Source organism: Ovis canadensis, chromosome 2 (assembly GCF_042477335.2).
Source record: "Ovis canadensis isolate MfBH-ARS-UI-01 breed Bighorn chromosome 2, ARS-UI_OviCan_v2, whole genome shotgun sequence".
Lineage (NCBI taxonomy): Eukaryota > Metazoa > Chordata > Mammalia > Artiodactyla > Bovidae > Ovis > Ovis canadensis.
Window position 1 is genome coordinate 11,660,426 of NC_091246.1, and position 20,973 is coordinate 11,681,398.

At 42.1% G+C, this 20,973-nt stretch overlaps 1 long non-coding RNA gene across 2 annotated transcripts; it reads left to right on the top strand.

Moving 5' to 3' along the window:
- Positions 1 to 1,697: 1,697 nt before the first annotated feature.
- On the top strand, positions 1,698 to 19,342 carry LOC138433210 (uncharacterized). Of its 2 annotated transcripts, XR_011254208.1 has the most exons (5): positions 1,725 to 1,830; positions 2,467 to 2,602; positions 4,402 to 5,157; positions 14,185 to 14,285; positions 18,728 to 19,342. It is a non-coding gene; the product is annotated as an uncharacterized lncRNA (long non-coding RNA). The 2 variants fall into 2 exon arrangements; XR_011254207.1 differs by lacking the exon at positions 4,402 to 5,157 and having other exon boundaries at positions 1,698 to 1,830.
- Positions 19,343 to 20,973: the final 1,631 nt, after the last annotated feature.

Genomic DNA, 20,973 nt, shown 5'->3' on the forward strand with positions numbered 1-20,973 from the left:
CCTGGGTAGCAGCGGTCCATATCATATTACAGTCAGGGGGCTTGTGGAAGAAAGTTCACAGGAGAGAACATGGAGCTGTAGCTGTGAGTTCTATTGACTGGTCAGTTGTACCCATGTCTTAGAGGAAAGATTTTACACGTTGTCAGAGTTGAACTTGCTGGATCAGACTCTTACTTTGCTCCTTCCCTTCTACTGTCTCTTCCCTGAGAGAGGGAGAGAGGAAAGAAACAGGGTCCCTGATGGCATCTCCCATTTTGGACGGAAGGATGTGAGTCAGCAGTCTCTTTATTCCACCTCTTCACCTAAGACACTGAAACCCAGATCTTGATGGTGACTCTGTGGGCTCATAAGCAGCCCCAGGATTGCCTGCATGGAACCACTGACAACCTGGAGCAAGTCACTGGGAGCTTCCACATACCTGATAAACTAGAAAGCATGATCTTTGAGTCATTCCTCCATTACACAACTATCTGCACTGTAGACCGTGGGTGTGCACCAAGTGTCACCGCATACCAGAGCCACGCCTCTCCTCCACTGCTGGATTAGCTGGGCTGGCTGGCTCTTGAGGCCTTGGGAAGGTGATTGTTGACTTGAAAGAATCAATTAGCTAATGAGCCATATCAAGAGTGCCATTCCTACCTGTAATAATTCTTGAGTGTGAGAATTTGGTTGTGGGCTGATGTTACGTTTTGTGCAATTCCTATTAATTTCTCTGGAGCCGCCCCTGTTGATAGGTACTCACACCCAGGATTAAAGTCTACTTATTATCAGAGGGAAAACACCTGTCCTCACAATGAGCACAGCTAAAGCGACAGTCAGCGACTCATCTCTCACTTTCTTTTAGGCTCTCAAAGGCACAGTTTCTTTCTGGACTTGCTGTTTTTTCATCTGAAGTATTTCCCTGCCATCCAGGCACTCTATGAAAGTGAAGTCGCTCAGTCATGTCCGACTCTTTGCAAGCCCATGGGCTGTAGCCTACTAGGCTCCTCTGTCCATGGGATTTTCCAGGCATGAGTACTGGAGTGGGTTGCCATTTCCTTCTAGACCCCACCAGCATTTCTGTTCCACCCCTAACTCCCACCCAAGTTCTTTCCGTGTAGGTAGATTGGCACCGGATCATGAAAATTGGCACTGCAGATAAGGAAATAGGGCAGAGGGAGGCTCCTGCTACATAAAAGAGGAAGTGAAATGCTCTTGACACCCAATTATTATGTACCCTTAAATGAAGAACTGTTGTAATGTGAGGCAGGAATGATGGGAAAGACATTGATAGAAAGGCAGTGCCTATCCTTACTTTTCTAGAAGATTCTAATGTGGTCTTGGAATTCACCAAGCCCAGAACATTATGGATAAAGGCTAAAGGAAAGGGCAAGAAAGCCAGAAGTGGAACTATGGTACGTACACTGGGTAACAACCCATGGTGGGCCCTGACCCCCAGCTCTGGATGCTCTTCAGATGCTTCCACGGGTGACCCTAAAGCAGAAGGACAGTTTGGGCTTCATAATTTTGTAAAAAATATTTATTTATTTGGTTTTGCAGGTCTTAGTTTCCTTGCAGAACATAAACTCTTCAGCTGCGGCATACAGGCTTATTTGCTCCCTAGCATGTGGGATCTCAGTTCCCCAACCAGGGATCCAAACCACATCCGCTGCCTTATAAGGTGGATTTTTAACCACAGGGCCACCAGGGAAGTCCCTGAGTCTAATTCTTTATAGGCATCTCACACATCTCTGCTTCCCCATCTCACACAATGTGCCCTGTACTGGGAGGTCTGCCTCTTTCTTCTATAGCATTTGTTTGCTATACATCATCTTTCTGCACACACTAAAGGTACCGTGTTTGTTTGTTTGGCTGTGTTGTGAGGCTTGTTGGATCTTAGTTCCCTGGCTGAGGATAGAACCTGTGTCCTCTGTAGTGAAAGCTCAGAGTCCAAGCCACGGGACAGCCAGGGAAGTCCCATGAAGGTGGTGCTTGGATGCCGAGCCTGGGAATAGCTGAGTGAGGCTGGCACACTGATTCTCTAACCCAACGGCTCTTAGGATGCACTCTGCTAGAACCCTTCTCTTTTCCCATCCAAGTACTAACCAGGCCTGACCCTGGTCTGATCAGGTCTGATCATTCTGATCTTAGCTTTCAAGATCAGATAAGATCAAGTGAATTCCAGTGATATGGCTATAGATCCCTTCTTTTCTCTGAAAGAAAGAGATTCAACATAAAGTTTGCTATATGTAGGAGTATACCCATAGATGAAATTCCTAACCGTGGAACTATTAGGTCAAAAGGCATGTGATTTGTAATTTTCATACCCCAAATTGTACCAGTGTAGAATTCCACTAGCAATCTCTGAGAGTTTGTTTTTCTGTGCCTTTATAAATAAAATAGACTTTTAAACTTTGCCAATTTTATAGGTGAGAATATAAAATAAAGTTTGCATATAATTGTGAAAATTCATTCTTTTATCACCAGAGACTCTTTGGGAGAAGGAGACCTGCAGATGCTTCCTAGGGGTTGACTCATACCGCCAAGGGTCAAGGGGATGGAAGGAAGGATGGGGAAAGGAGAGAGGGAAGACGAGAGAAGAGTCGAAGAGAGCAAAACAGAGGTGAGGAGGGGGAGGAAGTAATGTAGCAGTCAGTTGGGGCAAATCAGAGTGCAGCTGAAGGTTTTATTTCTGAGCTCACATGGGGCTTTCCTATTTTCTCCCCATTGGACTTATCTCCCTCCATGTGACACAAATATTTCCACCCAGCAGCTCCACTTCCTATAAATAGGGAGTTATGCTCTGGACTTTAAAGCCTCTTTTTAAAAAATTATTTATTTTTATTAAAAATATTTTTAAATTATTTCTTTACCGTTTATGTATAACTATTTATTTATTTACTCTTGGCTGCCCTGGCTCCTCACCGCTGCAGCAGGCTTTCTCTAGGTGCAGCACGCAGGGGCTACCCTTAGTTGGGATGCACGGGCTGCTCGTTGCAGTGGCTTCTCTCGTGGAGCATGGGCCCTAGGTGCACGGTAGTCATGGCGTGTGGGCTCTAGAGTGCAGCTGCAGTAGCTGTGGCCCATGGGCTTATTGCCCCATAGCATGTAGAATCTTCCTGGACCAGGGATCGAACCCATATCTCCTGCATTGGCAGGCAGACTCTTAACCACCGGACCACCAGGGAGGTGCCCTTTAAGTATCTTGATTGCTCATGCCCTTGCTAGGACCTCAGGATGGACTCTAGACACGGATGCAATGACTGGCCAAGAAATCCCTGCATAGAGTATCAGGGGAAAATGAAAAAAAAAAAAAAGGAATTGACAAGCTATCTATTCACAGAGGTTTCTAAACTAAATCACTGATTATTCAGGATGAAAGAAATGACCACAGGGAATTCCAGGTTAATCAGAAGATCTCAGAGGGGATACCACTGTTGGATCAAAAATTCTAACATTAATGTATATGGTTTATATATGCCATTGCCAGTAAAACGTCTAGTGGATTAGCCTTTTCAGGGTGTAGGGTACAAAAGGGCTTATTCAGATCATGCTGAGTGTTGATGATTTATGAAGTTATACGTTTTAAGGAAGGGTGGTATCTTGACCATACAGCCAGATTTCTGGTGATCCTATAAACAGCCAAATAGCTACCCTCCCCAGGGCCCAGAACATTGTTTGGTAATTGGAAGGTAATATAGGGTCCTACGTGAGTCTGGCAATTGAGTGCTCTCTACCCTTCCCTCTGCTGCAAGAGGAACAAGTTTCTACCCTAGAGCTTGACCATCCTTTGAATCCAGCCTCTGCATCTTTTTTTCTATTGTCCACATGTCTACCTAAAAAAAATGCCCTTTACTCTCTACCTGACCTACACTCTCTGCTCACTCAGCTTCAGCTCAGGCCCCTTGCTGCCTCTTTCTCTGTGTCTTTTGCCCCTCCTGTCAACTGTTCAGTATCCAATGTCTCATATTCAAAAATCCTCAAAAGATAATATCTGATTGATTGGCCTACTGCCCAGTTTAGAGACCAGCTTATAGCCTGGCTACCCTTGCGTCAGATACCGATTCAGTCAGCAGTGTCAGTATGGGACCTAAAAATGAGAAAGCCTTAGAAGGGGCTCATGAGTATGGGGCTGAAATCACTAGACTTCTTTAGGACTTCCTGCCTAAATGTCTGAGTTCACATTCCAGCTCCCATACGGCAGTAACTGCTTCCCTTACAACCTCGACAGACAGGCCTGTCAGGTATGCAGGTATTTAGTGTACATTATCTCTGAGGCTCTTTAACACCTTGATTGGTGATTTCATCAGTCCCCAAATAACAACACATCTACTCTTCCAGGCTACTGGTCCTCCCTGCTATTGCCACACTTACTGACTGTTCTAGATAAGACAAAGATCACTGTCTCTCTTTCCTCACTAGAAAGTGTTGTGTTATTGCCTCAGCTGATGGTCCATGACCAGGATGTTGCAATGCGGGAAGCGCAGTGCGGATAGGGAGGCGCGTTTGCTCTCCTTTCCTTACACTGTCTTGGAGAAGAGAAATTTGGGGTAAATATGTCCAGTTCCTCTGCGCTCCCTTGGCGAGGGAGAGTGACTAATGGGAAGAGTAAGAATGTGGAAATCCATCTTTGGAGCAGCCTTCTCTCAGCAAACTCAGGCTCTTTGCTCCTTCATGCAGCGAATTTACGACTGTTCTAGAGAGGAATGATCACAATTTGGGGGAAAATAAAAAGTCTGTGGATGTGAAGCCATAGTCTCCTTTATCAGCCATAAAGCTCCTATTTTGATCTTGGTCTGAGGAATGCCTACAACTGCATCTTTGGGAGCTGACTTAAGAGGGAGAAGTCTGAGTAATGAGCACCATCTCTTTCCAAAAACGCTGCTGTCACTGGGCCCGGAAGCTTGAGAAAGCATGTCACACCAGCTCTGAGTACAGGATACAGTGATTTGCCTTAAGAGTCCCAAAGTCAAACCTGAGAAAAGAAGGACACACTCGCTGCAGGAATACTGGCCTCCTACCAGGAAGTCCCAGGCCCATGACTCTATCCAGAAAGATACTCCATCCCCTCACCTTCCTCTGTGGTTTAATGCATTTAAACATGCACTAGTTTTGGTGTCAGAAGATTTGAACTCGAACTTCAGCTCTGCTGATTATTAGCTGCATAACTTCGCATAGGTGAGTATACTTCTGAGTCTCAGTTTCTCCATCTTTAAAATGGGGCTTGTGATACCTACTTCAGAGAGTCCTTGTGAAGATTCCATTCAATGAGAAAACAAGTGGGAACCATGTTTGTCAGCTCTACCGCTGGCAGTGAAAGTGAAGTCACTCAATTGTGTCCCACTCTTTGTGACCCCATGGACTGCAGCCTACCAGGCTCCTCCATCCATGGGATTTTCCAGGCAAGAATACTGGAGTGGGTTGCCATTGCCTTCTCCAGGGGATCTTCCCAACCCAGGGATCGAACCTGGCTCTCTTGCATTGCAGGCAGACACTTTACCCTCTGAGCCACCAGGGAAGCCTTTCCGTTGGCAGCGGTTGCCATCAATTCTGAGGATGAGGGACTTCCCTGATGGTCAGGTGCTTAAAAATCTGCCTTCCAATGCAGGGGAACGGGTTCAATCCCTGGGTGGGGAACTACGATCCCATGTGCCAGGGCACAACTAAGCCCCTGCACTGTGACTGCTGAGCCTGCATGCCACAGCTAGAGAGCCTGAGCACCACAGTGAAGATCCCATGAGCCTCAATTAAAACCAGATGCAGCCAAATAAATAAATGTTTTTAAAAAAACAAAGAAAACAAAACCACATACAAAAGCTTGAGGATAAGCACACTCTCTTTACCCACCCACCTCCCTGTGCTTTCCTATGAGGTTTTTAGTTCTCTCCATAAATGTAAGATTCTTGAGTTTCCCATGAGTCCCTTGATATAGAGCAAAAGAAGAACTGGAGCCTCAGCCAGGCCAACTGGGGCCAAATTAGCCTTGTAAGTGGGAATTCTGAAAAAAGTAGGGAATCCGTTTGTGACTCTCATCATCTGTAAAATGGATATAGGCACACCAAACTCATAAGGTTCTTGGAAGCAAGAAATAGGCTTATGGACCTGGCATGTGATTAGATCATCAAATGTTACTTTTCTTTTTTTCATTAAACACTGTGTAAGACACTCTGTCCATGGAATTCTTCTCCAGGCAAGAATACTGAAGTGGGTAGCCATTCCCTTTGCCAAGGGAATCTTCCTGACTAGGGATTGAACCCAGGTCTCCTGCATTGCAGGTGGATTATTTACCATTTGAGCCACCAGGGAAGCCTAAGTAAGACCCTACTCCTCAGAAATGTTTCCTATGGAATGAACTTGCTCTGCGAAAGTGCAGCTTTTGAGGCCCTCACTACTAAGGAAGTGAGGAAATGTCAAAGCCAACCTTGAATTCAGATCAAGAAGATACAGTCATGTGACATCTTAGACAGATTTGAGTTTGATCATTCTTTCAAAAGGAGACTTCCATGGGGTCGCTGTGTTTAAGACTCCATACTCCCGGAGCAGGGGTCCCAGGTTCAATCCCTGTTCAGGAAACTAGATAGCACATAGGACAACGAAAGATCCCACATGTCTCGACTAAGACTCAGCACAGCCAAATAAGTAAATACTGAGGGCTTCCCAGGGGCATAAGTAGTAAGGAACCTACCTGCCAATGCAGGAGGTGTAAGAGATGAGGGTTTGATCCCTGGGTTGGGAAGACCCCCTGGAAAAGGAAATCGCAACCCACTCCAGTATTCTTGCCTGGAGGATTCCATGGACAGAGGAGCCTGCCAGGCTACAGTCCAGCAGGTCACATAGAATTGGACATGACTGAGCAGCTGAGCACAAGCACATTCTTTCAAATACCAGAAAAAAAATAATTAGCAGTGACTTTTCATAGATTAAAAGTAACTAGAAAGCCTTGTGAGTTCTTTGCCCAAAGTCAAGCTGGGAATGAGATTGAGATCCACCTCTGCTCTCCTGGATCTAGACCCCTGCTCTAGCCTAAGCCTCAGTGTCTCCACCTAAAATAGTTCTCTTCATTTACCTGGTCTTGGCCTTAACAGAACTCATCTCAAGTCCTTCCTTAAAACAGCCTCCCTATTGTTGCCAGGTCAGTTCTTCCAGTGTAATTATATCCGTTCCCTGCTCCAAAACCTGAACCAGCTCCATAATCACACTTCCTAGATTTGCCTTCATTTTATTCTTTTCACGTGCCCTTCAGCCCTTTCAGTGAAACTGGTACCTAGATGAATCAGGCAGAGTCATCAGTTGCAAGAGAAAGAAACTATATCTGGATATTGGACAGTTTGTAGATTAGTTGACAAGACCAGAGAACAAGTCACTGCTCTGCATTTCAGGGACCCAAAACCGTGCAATTGTGTGGTAGTTTGAGCATTCTTTGGCATTGCCTTTCTTTGGGATTGGAATGAAAACTGGCCTTTTCCAGTCCTGTGGCCACTGCGGAGTTTTCCAAATTTGCTGGCATATTGAGTGCAGCACTTTCACAGCATCATCTTTTAGAATTTAAAATAGCTCAACTGGAATTCCATCACCTCCACTAGCTTTGTTCATAGTGATGCTTTCTAAGGCCCACTTGACTTCACATTCCAGGATGTCTGGCTCTAGGTGAGTGATCACACCATTATGATTATCTTGGTTGTGAAGCTCTTTTTTGTATAGTTCTTCTGTGTATTCTTGCCACCTCTTCTTAATATCTTCTGCTTCTGTTAGGTCCATACCATTTCTGTCCTTTATTGTGCCCATCTTTGCATTAAATATTCCCTTGGTATCTCTAATTTTCTTGAAGAGATCTCTAGTCTTTCCCATTCTGTTGTTTTCCTCTATTTCTTTGCATTGGTAGCTGAGGAAGGCTTTCTTATCACTCCTTGCTATTCTTTGGAACTCTGCATTCAGATGCTTATATCTTTCCTTTTCTCCTTTGCTTTTTGCTTCTCTTCTTTTCACAGCTATTTGTAAGGCTTCCTCAGACAGTCATTTTGCTTTTTTGCATTTCTTTTCCATGGGGAGGGCCTTGATCCCTGTCTCCTGTACAATGTCACAAATCTCGTCCATAGTTCATCAGGCACTCTGTCTATCAGATCTAGTCCCTTAAATCTATTTCTCACTACCACTGTAAAATCATAAGGGATTTGATTTAGGTCATACCTGAATGGTCTAGTGGTTTTCCCTACTTTCTTCAATTTAAGTCTGAATTTGGCAATAAAGAGTCCATGATCTCAGCCATAGTCAGCTTCTGGTCTTATTATTGCTGACTGTATAGAGCTTCTCCATCTTTGGCTGCAAAGAATATAATCAATTTGATTCGGTGTTGACCATCTGGTGATGTCCATGTGTAGAGTCTTCTCTTGTGTTGTTGGAAGAGGGTGTTTGCTATGACCAGTGCATTCTCTTGGCAAAACTCTATTAGCCCTTGCCCTGCTTCATTCTGTAGTCCAAGGCCAAATTTACCTGTTACTCCAGGTGTTTTTTGACTTCCTACTCTTGCATTCCAGTCCCCTATAATGAAAAGGACATCTTTTTTGGGTGTTAGTTCTAAAGGACATTGTTACTTTACTGAGAAAAAACAAAACAAAACAACAAAAAAACATGCACTACCACTTCCTTATACTGGGAATTTTGAAATCAATGTCTCCACAGATAAGTCTACTTGGTAGAGTCTGGTTTATGCGTGTCTGACTTTTTGTAACTATTCAGTCCATGGAATTCTCTAGGCCAGAATACTGGAGTGGGTAGCCTTTCTCATCTCCAGGGGATCTTCCCAGCTCAGGGATCAAACCCAGGTCTTCCGCATTGTAGGTGGATTCTTTACCAGCTGAGCCATCAAGGAAGCCCTCTTTATGCCACAGTTGCCAGAAAAGCTTTGGCAGAGAGCCTTTGGGGCTTTCACTTTAATGGTAGGCAGTGGGACTTATAAGGTGGTTTTTATTCTTGTTGCTTAGTCGCTCAGTCTTGTCTAACTCTTTGTGACCCTGTGGACTGTAGCCCTCCAGACTCCTCTGTCCATGGATCTTCACTGGAGAATACTGGAGTGGGTTGCCATGCCTTCCTTCTGGGGATCTTCCTGACCCAGGGATCGAACCTGCATCTCCTGCAAGTTTCTCTTACATTGCAGGCAGATTCTTTTACCCCTCAGTTACCAGAGAAGCCTTATAAGGTAGTACATTTCTAAAATATACCAAGGCTGCTCAAATATTTGCTGGGAAGCTACAAAATTTGACAAAATATCTACAGCCTAGTCAATCCTTTGTTTGCCTACCATCAGCATAAACCATTTATTATTCTTAAGTTTACCAATAACAATATTCCTGCCAGAGATAATGCAACTACTCCTCAAATTAAAAACAGGTATATACACTGTCCAGAAAAGGAGACAAGTCAAGGTCTCGTTAGTTAGGGCATGTGCCTGGGTCCAGCCCTGGTGGATCCAGGGTGATTTGAAGGTGGGGACGGAGTCAGCGTCCTGGAAAAAACTTATTTAATTACAGATATAGAGGGAGATTAGAAACAGATAGTGTAGTAGGAGAATTAGTGGAGAAAAGAGGCTGCAGATGGGAATTCAGCCAGGAAAACGGGGAGCGAGAAAGAAACGACATGGGGGAATCAGTCTATCCAGAAACTGATCCGATTTCTTTATTTTTCAGGTTTGTTTATATACCTTTTTGTTATACACAGGGATGAATACAGAGTCACGCGGGGGTCAGCAGACCTGACTTTTGTCACAATCAGGTGCTTCATATAAAATTATACAAAGGTCTTATGAGTTTCATCATCTTCTAGCCATGAGGTCTGCTGACATTTTATGGCCCTTTCTGATACCGGTCAGTTAACCAGAAAACTTATTTTTCCAGGGGTGATTTTTTTCTTAAATCAGGCGCCACCCTCCAAATAAAGTTGCATTCCTATAGGGTGAGGGTGTAGTGAGTTACAATCAAGAAAGGAATTTACTTAACCTAAGGTTTAACATGATTAATCTTAAAGGTTAATACTTATTTCTCCTATATGCTAGTTATATTCATCATAAGGGCAGGAATATGAAGTTTAAGCAGCAAATATTGGCTCAACAAATGTAAACCCTTTACCAATGTTCCCCTTAAGATCTATTTTGTCTTAAGATAGTGATAAAGTTACATAGCATAGTGATTTATAACAAAGTACAGTGATCTACAACAAAAGAGAAGATTCATTAACTCAAAAAGTCTAGTATTGCTAACATCAAAAAACTACTATATTTCCTTTTCTATATTTCAAATACATTGATTAATATATTCCCAGGTGCCTAAGGATATGGAGGCCTGAAGGCAATTATTGACTCATCAATGAGAAAAAGCCCTATGCTAATACTCCAAACTCTCTGTGCTGTTTATGGCTGAGAGGCTGTCACACAAGCTAGTCTATCAGCAGAGAGGTTTGACCTGAGACATCCTTGTCACACCCAGGGCAGGGAATTAGCAGTAATTATTGGCAGGACAAATGAAAAAACCCTTCACCAATATAATTCCTAATCAACCTACTAATACTATACTAATGATCTTCTAACTTCTCAAAAGAGTCTGTATTTAGAAAGTTTTAAAACATCCCGTGCCTCTCACAGTTGGGAGGCTGTAAACAATCACAGGCGGCCGGACGAGCCTGATCAGGCAGGCCAGAAAACCTTCAGAGTTCGTAAGTTGAAACACTCTTATCATGCTCAGGAATTTTTATTAACTGGAGCTGCAAGTTAACTCCTTCTCTGAGAGAAATGGTTATGGGGGAGAGCTCCCGGTAAAGTACTCTGGTTTTGGGGTAGATACTCGGGAACAGGGGTTTCCTGAGGCTTGATCACGCCTTTGCGTATGCCAAGCTTCCTTCCTCATGACCTTTGCCATGGGCGGAGTTCCTCATGCTGGCTCCCAACAGGCATGCAGTTTCAAGCCCAGGATTTATGGGTGATGTGCATCCTTTATGAAAGTGAAAGAGGAGAGTGAAAAAGCTGGCTTAAAGCTCAACATTCAGAAAACGAAGATCAAGGCAACCGGTCCTATCACTTCATGGGAAATAGATGGGGAAACAGTGGAAACAGTGTCAGACTTTATTTTGGGAGCTCCAAAATCACTGCAGATGGTGACTGCAGCCATGAAATTAAAAGACGTTTACTCCTTGGAAGAAAAGTTATGACCAACCTAGATAGTATATTCAAAAGCAGAGACATTACTTTGCTGACTAAGGTCCATCTAGTCAAGGCTATGGTTTTTCCAATAGTCATGTACAGATGTGAGAGTTGAACTGTGAAGAAGGCTGAGCACCGAAGGATTGATGCTTTTGAACTGTGGTGTTAGAGTATTGCTAACATCAAAAACTACTGTATTTCCCTTTCTATATTCCAAATACATTGATTAATATATTCCCAGGTACCTAAGGATATGGAGGCCTGGCGGCAATCATTGACTCAACAAGAAGAAAAAGCCCTATGCTAATTAAGACTCTCAAAATACTCCAAAACTCTCTGTGCTGTTTATGGTTAAGAGGTAGTAAACAATCATGTGCGTAGTGGCAGGAGTATGGATAATCCTGTCACACAAGCTAGTCTGTCAGCAGAGAGGTTTGACCTGAGACATCCTTGTCCCACCCAGAGCAGGGAATTAGCAGCAATTATTGACACAACAAATGAAAAAACCCTTCACCAATATAATTCCTAACCAACCCATTATACTAATAATTTCTAACTCCCCAAAAGAATTTGCCTTTAGTAAGTCTAAAACATCTCGTGCCTCTCAGATTGGGAGGCTATAAACAATCACATGTGGCCGGACAAACCTATACAGGCGGGCTAGATAACCTTCAGAGGAGTCTGTAAGCTGAAACACTCTTGTCACACCCAGGAATTTTTATTGCCTTGGAGCTGCACGTTTACTCCTTCTCCGAAAGAAACGGTTATGGGGGAGAGCCCCCCGTAAAGTCAGAGGTATAGGTGAGAGCATAAAACACTCTGGTTTTGCGGTTAGATGCTCGGGAACAGGGGGTTTCCTGAGGCTTGATCACGCATTTGCGTAAGCCAAGCCTCCTTCCTCATGACCTTTGCCATGGGCAGAGTTCCTCACGCTGGCCCCCGGCATTGGAGAAGACTCTTGAGAGTCCCTTGGCCTGCAAGGAGATCCAACCAGTCCATTCTGAAGGAGATCAGCCCTGGGATTTCTTTGGAAGGAATGATGCTAACGCTGAAACTCCAGTACTTTGGCCACCTCATGGGAAGTGTTGACTCACTGGAAAAGACTGTGATGCTGGGAGGGATTGGGGGCAGGAGGAGAATGGGACGACCGACGATGAGATGGCTGGATGGCATCACTGACTCGATGGACGGGAGTCTGGGTGAACTCCAGGAGTTGGTGATGGACAGGGAGGCCTGGCTGCAATTCATGGGTTCGCAAAGAGTCGGACACGACTCAGCGACTGAACTGAGCTGAACTGAACATCCTTTTGCTAGCTCTATCTGTGTTCTGTCTCATATCCTATAACCTAGACTACATTGTAAAGATAGCCACAGCACCACCCTTCCATATAAGTTAGTAAGAGAGGGGAAAAGAGGGGAAAGGTTAACTAGTTATGACACATCAAGGAAAAAAATTTAAGTACACGTTTTAGCCTCCTCCCCACCACAGGCTTTCCAGGTGGCTCAGTTGGTAAAGAATTCTCCTCCAATGCAGGAGACTGCCTGCAGTGCAGGAGACCCAAGTTAGATCCCTGGGTGGGGAAGATCCCCTGGAGAAGGAAATGGCAACTCATTCCAGTATGCTTGCCTGGGAAATCCCAGGGACAGAGGAGCCTGGCAGGCTACAGTCCATTGTGGCCCAAGAGACGGAAATGACTTTGCAACTAAACCACTACCACCTCCCCACCAGAATTGGTCAAATGGTCAGAGTTGGTATTTACATGTCTTCTTTCCTCCGTCATCTACCCCAGGCTCCTTTGCCCTCAGTTAGCATATTGACTGATTGCTTTTATACTTGCTGTGGTGATCTAAATCTTTATTTGTGTGTATTTTGATTTCTGTAGTTTTCATTCAAAACTGCAGCTTAAACGAGGCTGACTGGTTATTAAAAAAAACAAAACCCAAAACTCTGTATGAGATCATAAGTATGTGTCAAGGAAGAGGTGTCAGTGAGACAAACAGAGGCACATTGAGAATCTGAGTTATCTGCATCTGTAATTTGTTTGAGCCTTTGGGACATTTTGAAGAGGTGTTCTTAAGTATGCTTGACTTTCTGACTTGGTGGGTCTGATAACATCCAGTCCACAAGAGACGGTCCATATTTCATGAATTCTTGCTATCCACTGACAGGAATCCAATCACCATGTAGCAATAACAAGCCCAGATTGTCTCTCAAAAGGAAGAGAGTTACATGCCAAAGAGTACGTGGCTTTTCCTCGAAACCCAGGGAACTCCGTTGCACTTCTTCACTGAGGTTTGCCACAGATGGCACACAGCATCTCGGACCTACACACTCACATCAGACACCACTGGATCTCCAGGAATCCTAAGTGTAAAGTGTTAAAAACTGTCAGGAAGCATTTAACAGGAGGCTTCCTGTGTGCTGCTTTGGATCTATCAGGAACTCTGTTCCTTATTAACTCCTGAATACTCAGGAATTTAAGAGGAGAGGCAAGCCTCTCCTGGGGGCTGAGGAATCCAGGCATTTCCTTCATTAGTGTTTCTATATGGTGATAAGTATCCTCTTCCTTCTTGTGAACCATACGGTAAAAGTGATTGTTTACAACTCTCTCTCGCTCTCTAATATGGATCGCCTATGTTTCGTAAGTCTGGAATTTTAATCTTTATCTTTGCTGAGAATAACTACAGTATATATGCCCACACCATGTTGATTAAAATACCTTTGCTCCCTCAGAGCTCTGGTCCTCCTGTCTTGCTTTCTCTCCCTCTCCCTCTCTCTCTTTTTCAGGCTGATCCCCTGGAGCGCAGAGGCTCTCTGAGTTCACTTTCCTGCCCGGGTTTCTAAGACCCTCTTGAGAAGGCGCTCTGTGCCTTCACCCTGTCAAGAAGGTGGCTGAGGCCTCCATGAACAGAGCAAGCCCCGTGCCAGGGGCTTTATTGGCTTTCTGCATAAACCAAGGGATATCAGCCTCTTTCTCTCTCCTTTACTTTCTTATCGGTCGACTCCGGACCACCAGGTTCCAGTCCATTAAAAGACCTCAACAAGTGGTGCCCAGAACAGGAGCTTGGTACACGTAGGCAAATTCGGATGCAGTGACCTCAGGGCCTATTGAGGCCGGTAAGTACTAAGACATGGTAAAATGGCTGGAAAGCCTCATCACTTTTCTATTTTCATCACTTATTTAAAGTTCAGGGATCTGATGAAATGTATGCTTATTTTTTAGCTAGATTAGAAACTGCTATTTCCCATACTGTAATTGGAGAAGAAGCCAAAAGGCAACTAGAGAAATTGCTTGCTTATGAAAATGCATATCAGGAATGTCAAAAAGCTATAGCTCCAATTCGTGAGACAGGGACTATTATTGATTATTTGAAGTGTTGTTGGAATCTAAGATTAGAAACTCAAAAGATGCAAATGCTAGCTGAAACTATGGTTGCTGCCTTAAGAAAGGGAAATGAAGGATGCTTTACACGTGGAAATAAGAACCATTTAAAAAGGGACTTCCCTAAGAAAGCTAAAAAAAATAGAAAAAAAGAAAAATAAAAAACCTCCAAAAATCAGCCCACACTGCCATAGAGAAATGCATTGGGCCAAAGATTGTAAGTCTAAATTTGACACTGAAGAAAAACCTATTCCAGAAAACTCCAAGCAGGGGACCCCGCAGGTCCCCTTCAACAAAAACCAGGGGCAAATTCCATCTTTTACCTCATATCCTCAACATCTGGCAGTGCTGCCATCGATACACCAGCTTTGTTTTTAGATAATATGAAGTTAATGAGCTCTATTCAAATTCAAATTCACAAAAAACTGAAAAATATTAAATATATTATTTATTTAAATATGAATATAATTTAAATATAATTGCTAATCTAATTAAGACATGTCTTAAATCATCAATATTATATAATATTTTTATTATGCCTAGGTTTAAGGTTTATATATATATAAGTATATATATATATATATATATATAAAAGTGAGATGAAAACTTTTAGATAAACTCTATTAAAAATAATTATATTTTAATAGAATAATCTATTATTATACTCTATTATTATAATCTAAAATAATCTCTTGAGATTGAGATAACTTAAATTTTTAGAGTTGTATTAAACTAAATAATAAAAGTTTATTAAATAGCTAGGTCATTTCCAAATAAAATAAGATTTTAAAACATTAATTAATAAACATTAATTTCCTCTTACAAAAAGTTTTTCTTACAGAAAAACTAAAGAGATTTTAAACTATTAATAAATATATAATGTATAGTATATTTATAAATATAAATACATATTTATATATATACTAAATATATTATCATAAAATGATATAATAACTATATTCACCAATCTATAAAATACTAATATACAAGACACTTCATAGATGCTAAAAAAGGTAAGATATATGCTTTTAATTAAAAGATATAAGATATGACAAACTCAGATATACATTCCACATTTTTCCTAGGGGCCACTGCTCATTTAACAAGCAATATTATTATTAAAATAACTTGGAAGAATGGCGAGCCTATTTGGACAGAGCAGTGGCCCCTCATGAAAGATAAATTACAGGCAGCTAAGAAACTAACAAGCAGAAGATATTGAGAAAAGGTGGCAAGAATACACAGAAGAACTGTACAAAAAACAGCTTCATGACCAAGATAATCATGATGGTGTGATCACTCACCTAGAGCCAGACATCCTAGAATGTGAAGTCAATTGGGCCTTAGAAAGCATCACTATGAACAAAGCTAGTGGAGGTGATGAAATTTCAGTGGAGCTATTTCAATCCTGAAAGATGATGCTGTGAAAGTGCTACACTCAATATGCCAGCAAATTTGGAAAACTCAGCAGTGGCCACAGGACTGGAAAAGGTCAGTTTTCATTCCAATTGCAAAGAAAGGCAATGCCAAAGAATGCTCAAACTACCGCACAATTGCACTCATCTCACATGCTAGTAAAGTAATGCTCAAAATTCTCCAAGCCAGGCTTCAGCAATACATGAACTGTGAACTTCCAGATGTTCAAGCTGGTTTTAGAAAAGGCAGAGGAACCAGAGATCAAATCGCCAATATCTGCTGGATCATGGAAAAGGCAAGAGAGTTCCAAAAAAACATCTATTTCTGCTTTATTGACTATGCCAAAGCCTTTGACTGTGTGGATCACAATAAACTGTGGACAATTCTGAAAGAGATGAGAATACTAGACCACCTGACCTACTTCTTGAGAAACCTATATGCAGGTCAGGAAGCAACAGTTAGAACTGGATATGGAACAACAGACTGGTTCCAAATAGGAAAAGGAGTATGTCAAGACTGTATATTGTCACCCTGCTTATTTAACTTCTATGCAGAGTACATCATGAGAAACGCTGGACTAGAAGAAGCACAAGCTGGAATCAAGATTGCCGGGAGAAATATCAATAACCTCAGATATGCAGATGACAATAGTCTTATGGCAGAAAGTGAAGAGGAACTAAAAAGCCTCTTGATGAAAGTGAAAGAGGAGAGTGAAAAAGTTGGCTTAAAGCTCAACATTCAGAAAACGAAGATCACGGCATCTGGTCCCATCACTTCATGGGAAATAGATGGGGAAACAGTGGAAACAGTGTCAGACTTTATTTTTGGGCACTCCAAAATCACTGCAGATGATGACCGCAGCCATGAAATTAAAAGATGCTTACTCCTTGGAAGGAAAGTTATGACCAACCTAGACAGCATATTCAAAAGCAGAGACATTACTTTGCCGACTAAGGTCTGTCTAGTCAAGGCTATGGTTTTTCCTGTGGTCATGTATGGATGTAAGAGTTGGACTGTGAAGAAGGCTGAGCACCGAAGAATTGATGCTTTGCACTGTGGTGTTGGAGAAGACTCTTGAGAGCCCCTTGGACTGCAAGGAGATCCAACCAGTCCATTCTGAAGGAGATCAACCCTGGGATTTCTTTGGAAGGAATGATGCTGAAGCTGAAACTCCAGTACTTTGGCCACCTCATGCGAAGAGCTGACTCATTGGAAAAGACTCTGATGCTAGGAGGGATTGGGGGCAGGAGGATAAGGGGACGACTGAGGATGAGATGGCTGGATATCATCACTGACTCGATGGACGTGAGTCTGAGTGAACTCCGGGAGTTGGTGATGGACAGGGAGGCCTGGCATGCTGCGATTCATGGGGTCGCTAAGAGTCGGACACGACTGAGTGTCTGAACTGAACTGAAGAAACTTATAGATACACAACTAGAATTCAAGTATATTCAAGAATCTTGTTCTCCTTGGAACTCTCCTGTTTCTGTTATGAAAAAGAAATCTAACAAATGTCGTCTCCTAACAGACCTTAGGAAAGTTAATGCATCTATGAAACCTATGGGTGCATTACAACCAGGAATCCCATCACCTACCACTGTTCCTCAAAATTGGCATATCTGGAATATTTTGGAGAAATTTCATTTCATTATCCTTCTGGTAAGCTGTGGAATTTCTTCAAAAAATACTGAATTTATTATTTCTAACATTATCAGCCCACAGCCTATATACCACAGGCTGAGGTTTTTTATATAGATGGGCCTAAAAACACCAAAGCTTCATTCTGGTCTCTTAAGGAATATAAAGTCTTTTATACTAAATTTCATTCTGCTCAATGAAATGAATTCTATGCTCTTATTTAAGTTATTTGCCTACATCCTTACCCCATTAATATAGTCTCTGATTCTATATATTCTGTTTTATATATTTATATAAATATTTATATATTTATAAATTTATAATATTTATATATTTATTTATATATTTATTCTGTTTATATATCCCTCCACCATAAACTCCAATCAACCTATTATTCAACAACTCTTTTTCGAACTACAATCTGTTGTTAGAAACCACAGTTCTCCCATTTATGTTACACATACTGGAGCACATTCTTGTCTTCTGGGCCCCATGACTTATGATAATGAACAAGCTGATAAACTGGTTTCCTTTGCGACTCCAGAGGAACAGCATGCTCTGTTGCATAACAATGCCGGCTCCCTACACCAGCTATGGGAAATCCCACACCGCCAGGCTAAAGAAATTATTAGTAAATTTTCTACTTGTAGACCCCTATGTCTTCGACCCATCGCACAGGGTATGAATCCTCGCGGTTTGCAACCTAATGAACTATGGCAAATGGATGTAACTCACTGCCCTGAACTTTCTCCATTTTCTTTCCTACATGTCTGTATAGATACAAATTCCTCTTTTATCTGGGCCACACCTCTTGTGGTGAGGCTACACAATATGTTATACCCTGCCTATATTTCTAGACACTTTAAACACTTTTTACAATATTTTTCTATTAAACATAATACAGATATTCCTTATAATCCACAGGTACAAGACATAGTCAAACAAACACATCACACACTAAAGTTACAAATAAAACATTTTAAAAAAGGGGATACACAGGTACATTACTGTCTTCCTTATATAAAGCAGACTTTACTAGATTCCAACATAAGATATTTTCTAAACCTATAACTATTGTTAATACAGTTTTATTTGTTTTAACTTTTTTTAACCTGTTTGGAAGATTCAACCCAAGGGGGCCCCCGGCATTCAAACTGGAGATGAAACAACAAGAACCCCAGGAAGAAGAAATTCCAGTTCGGGCTATGTCCGCTCTAAAGATCTCCAGAAAGCACCGCCCTCGGCGGTATCACCCTATGATCTCCCACTTGGGGACAAATGAAAACCCTTACTAATCGAGCTGAAAATTTGGTCTCTCAGCAGGGATTGCCTCAGAGTCCTGAATACATTCTCCTGGCAATGCTCAGTCTTTTGACCTGTACCTCCCCCGGCTCGAGCTCAACTAATGGACAGAGAGAGGACCAATAGTTTCAACTAAAGACTCTATAGGCATGTCCCCTCCCTAGAACGTGAAGGAGCCATCACAACCTGGGGAGGAAGGAAAACTAATTAACATTTCTTTAGGCTATGAAGGCCTTCCATTGTGCCTGGGCCCAGAGAAATTATGCATAAACGTCAACCGACAAACTTGGGCTTTCGTCCTGCCTCCAAAAGAAGACTTTGGGACATTGCTTGGATTATTTACTACCCTTTCTTTGTCTGTAAACCATGTTTATATTGCTGAGACTTTGGGGAAAGAGTTAGGAAAAGAGGAAAAAATAAAAAACAAAAAACATTATACAAAGGGTTTACTTATAAAAATTTTACTTATACTCCTGTTCATTGGGACAAATGTCATACCAAATTTTAAAAAAATCAATGTTTGTGGCTAATCATACAATTGTTGATTGGAGACCCCATGGTATGTGGTTAGCTGACTGCTCAGATGATATTAACAACACTGTGTGTGATATGGAAGGTCACTGACACTACGATGGAACCTTACTATGACAAAGGACCTCTTGGGTGGCTTGATGGTGGATTAGCCCCACCTTGTCCTAGGATTGTCCTTGATAAACAGAGTGGACCTGAACAATGGGACATTTGGAAACTTGCTGCGAGCACCAGAGCACAGAAGAACTTAAAACTTGGACTGGACATTTCATAGGGACCAGTTGTGGTCATAGTAACTATTTCTTCCACTATAATCAGTCATATTTTATACAGGCCTGTGTCCTACTTCCTTTTCTATAGCCATAGAAAATTTACAATTTAATAAGACTTTTACATCCTGTAACTTGTATTAACTGCAGACTATGTACTTATTTTAACTCCTCTATTTCTTTAGGCTACTCAATTTTGTGTTCAGTTTAGTTCAGTTCAGTCACTCAGTTGTGTCCAACTCTTTGCAACCCCATGAACTGCAGTATACCAGGCCTCCCTGGAGTTCACTCAGACTCACGTCCATCGAGTCAGTGATGATATCCAGCCACCTCATCTTCTGTCATCCTCTTCTCCTCCTGCCCCCAGTCCCTCCCAGCATCAGAGTCTTTTCCAATGAGTCAACACTTCCCATGAGGTGGCCAAAGTACTGGAGTTTCAGCTTTAGCATCATTCCTTCCAAAGAAATCCCAGGGCTGATCTCCTTCAGAATGGACTGGTTGGATCTCCTTGCAGTCCAAGGGACTCTCAAGAGTCTTCTCCAACACCACAGCTCAAAAGCATCAATTCTTCGGCACTCAGCCTTCTTCACAGTCCAACTCTCACATCCATACATGACCACTGGAAATCCATAGCCTTGAATAGACGGACCTTTGTTGGCAAAGTAATGTCTCTGCTTTTGAATATGCTATCTAGTTTGGTCATAACTTTTCTTCCAAGGAGTAAGTGTCTTTTAATTTCATGGCTGCAGTCATCATCTGCAGTGATTTTGGAGCGCCCCAAAATAAAGTCTGACACTGTTTCCACTGTTTCCCCATCTATTTCCCATGAAGTGATGGGACCAGAGGCCATGATTTTTGTTTTCCGAATGTTGAGCTCTAAGCCAACTTTTTCACTCTCCTCTTTCACTTTCATCAATTTTGTGTTACTCTTGTTCCATTCAATCATAGTGCCTCTACTCGGAACAAATCAAATTTCATTTACAAAATATACATGATAATGCTTCTCTGAATGTACAATTACTACCAAAAAAAATCTTTAAAACTTTTTCTAAAAATCTGCCCTCTTCCCCTAATTTGAAAACTTTAGCTGAACAAACTATCCAGGCTAGACCCACGAAGATGGTTTCAAAGTATTACCCACAGTATCAGGTCTGGAACTGTAAATTTGGTGACTGTCTTGATAATTTATTTGTTGTTTACCATCGCCTTTCTATAAGGTTGGTTAATACTAACCAAACTCATTGGTTAGGACTTTATTTTTTACAAA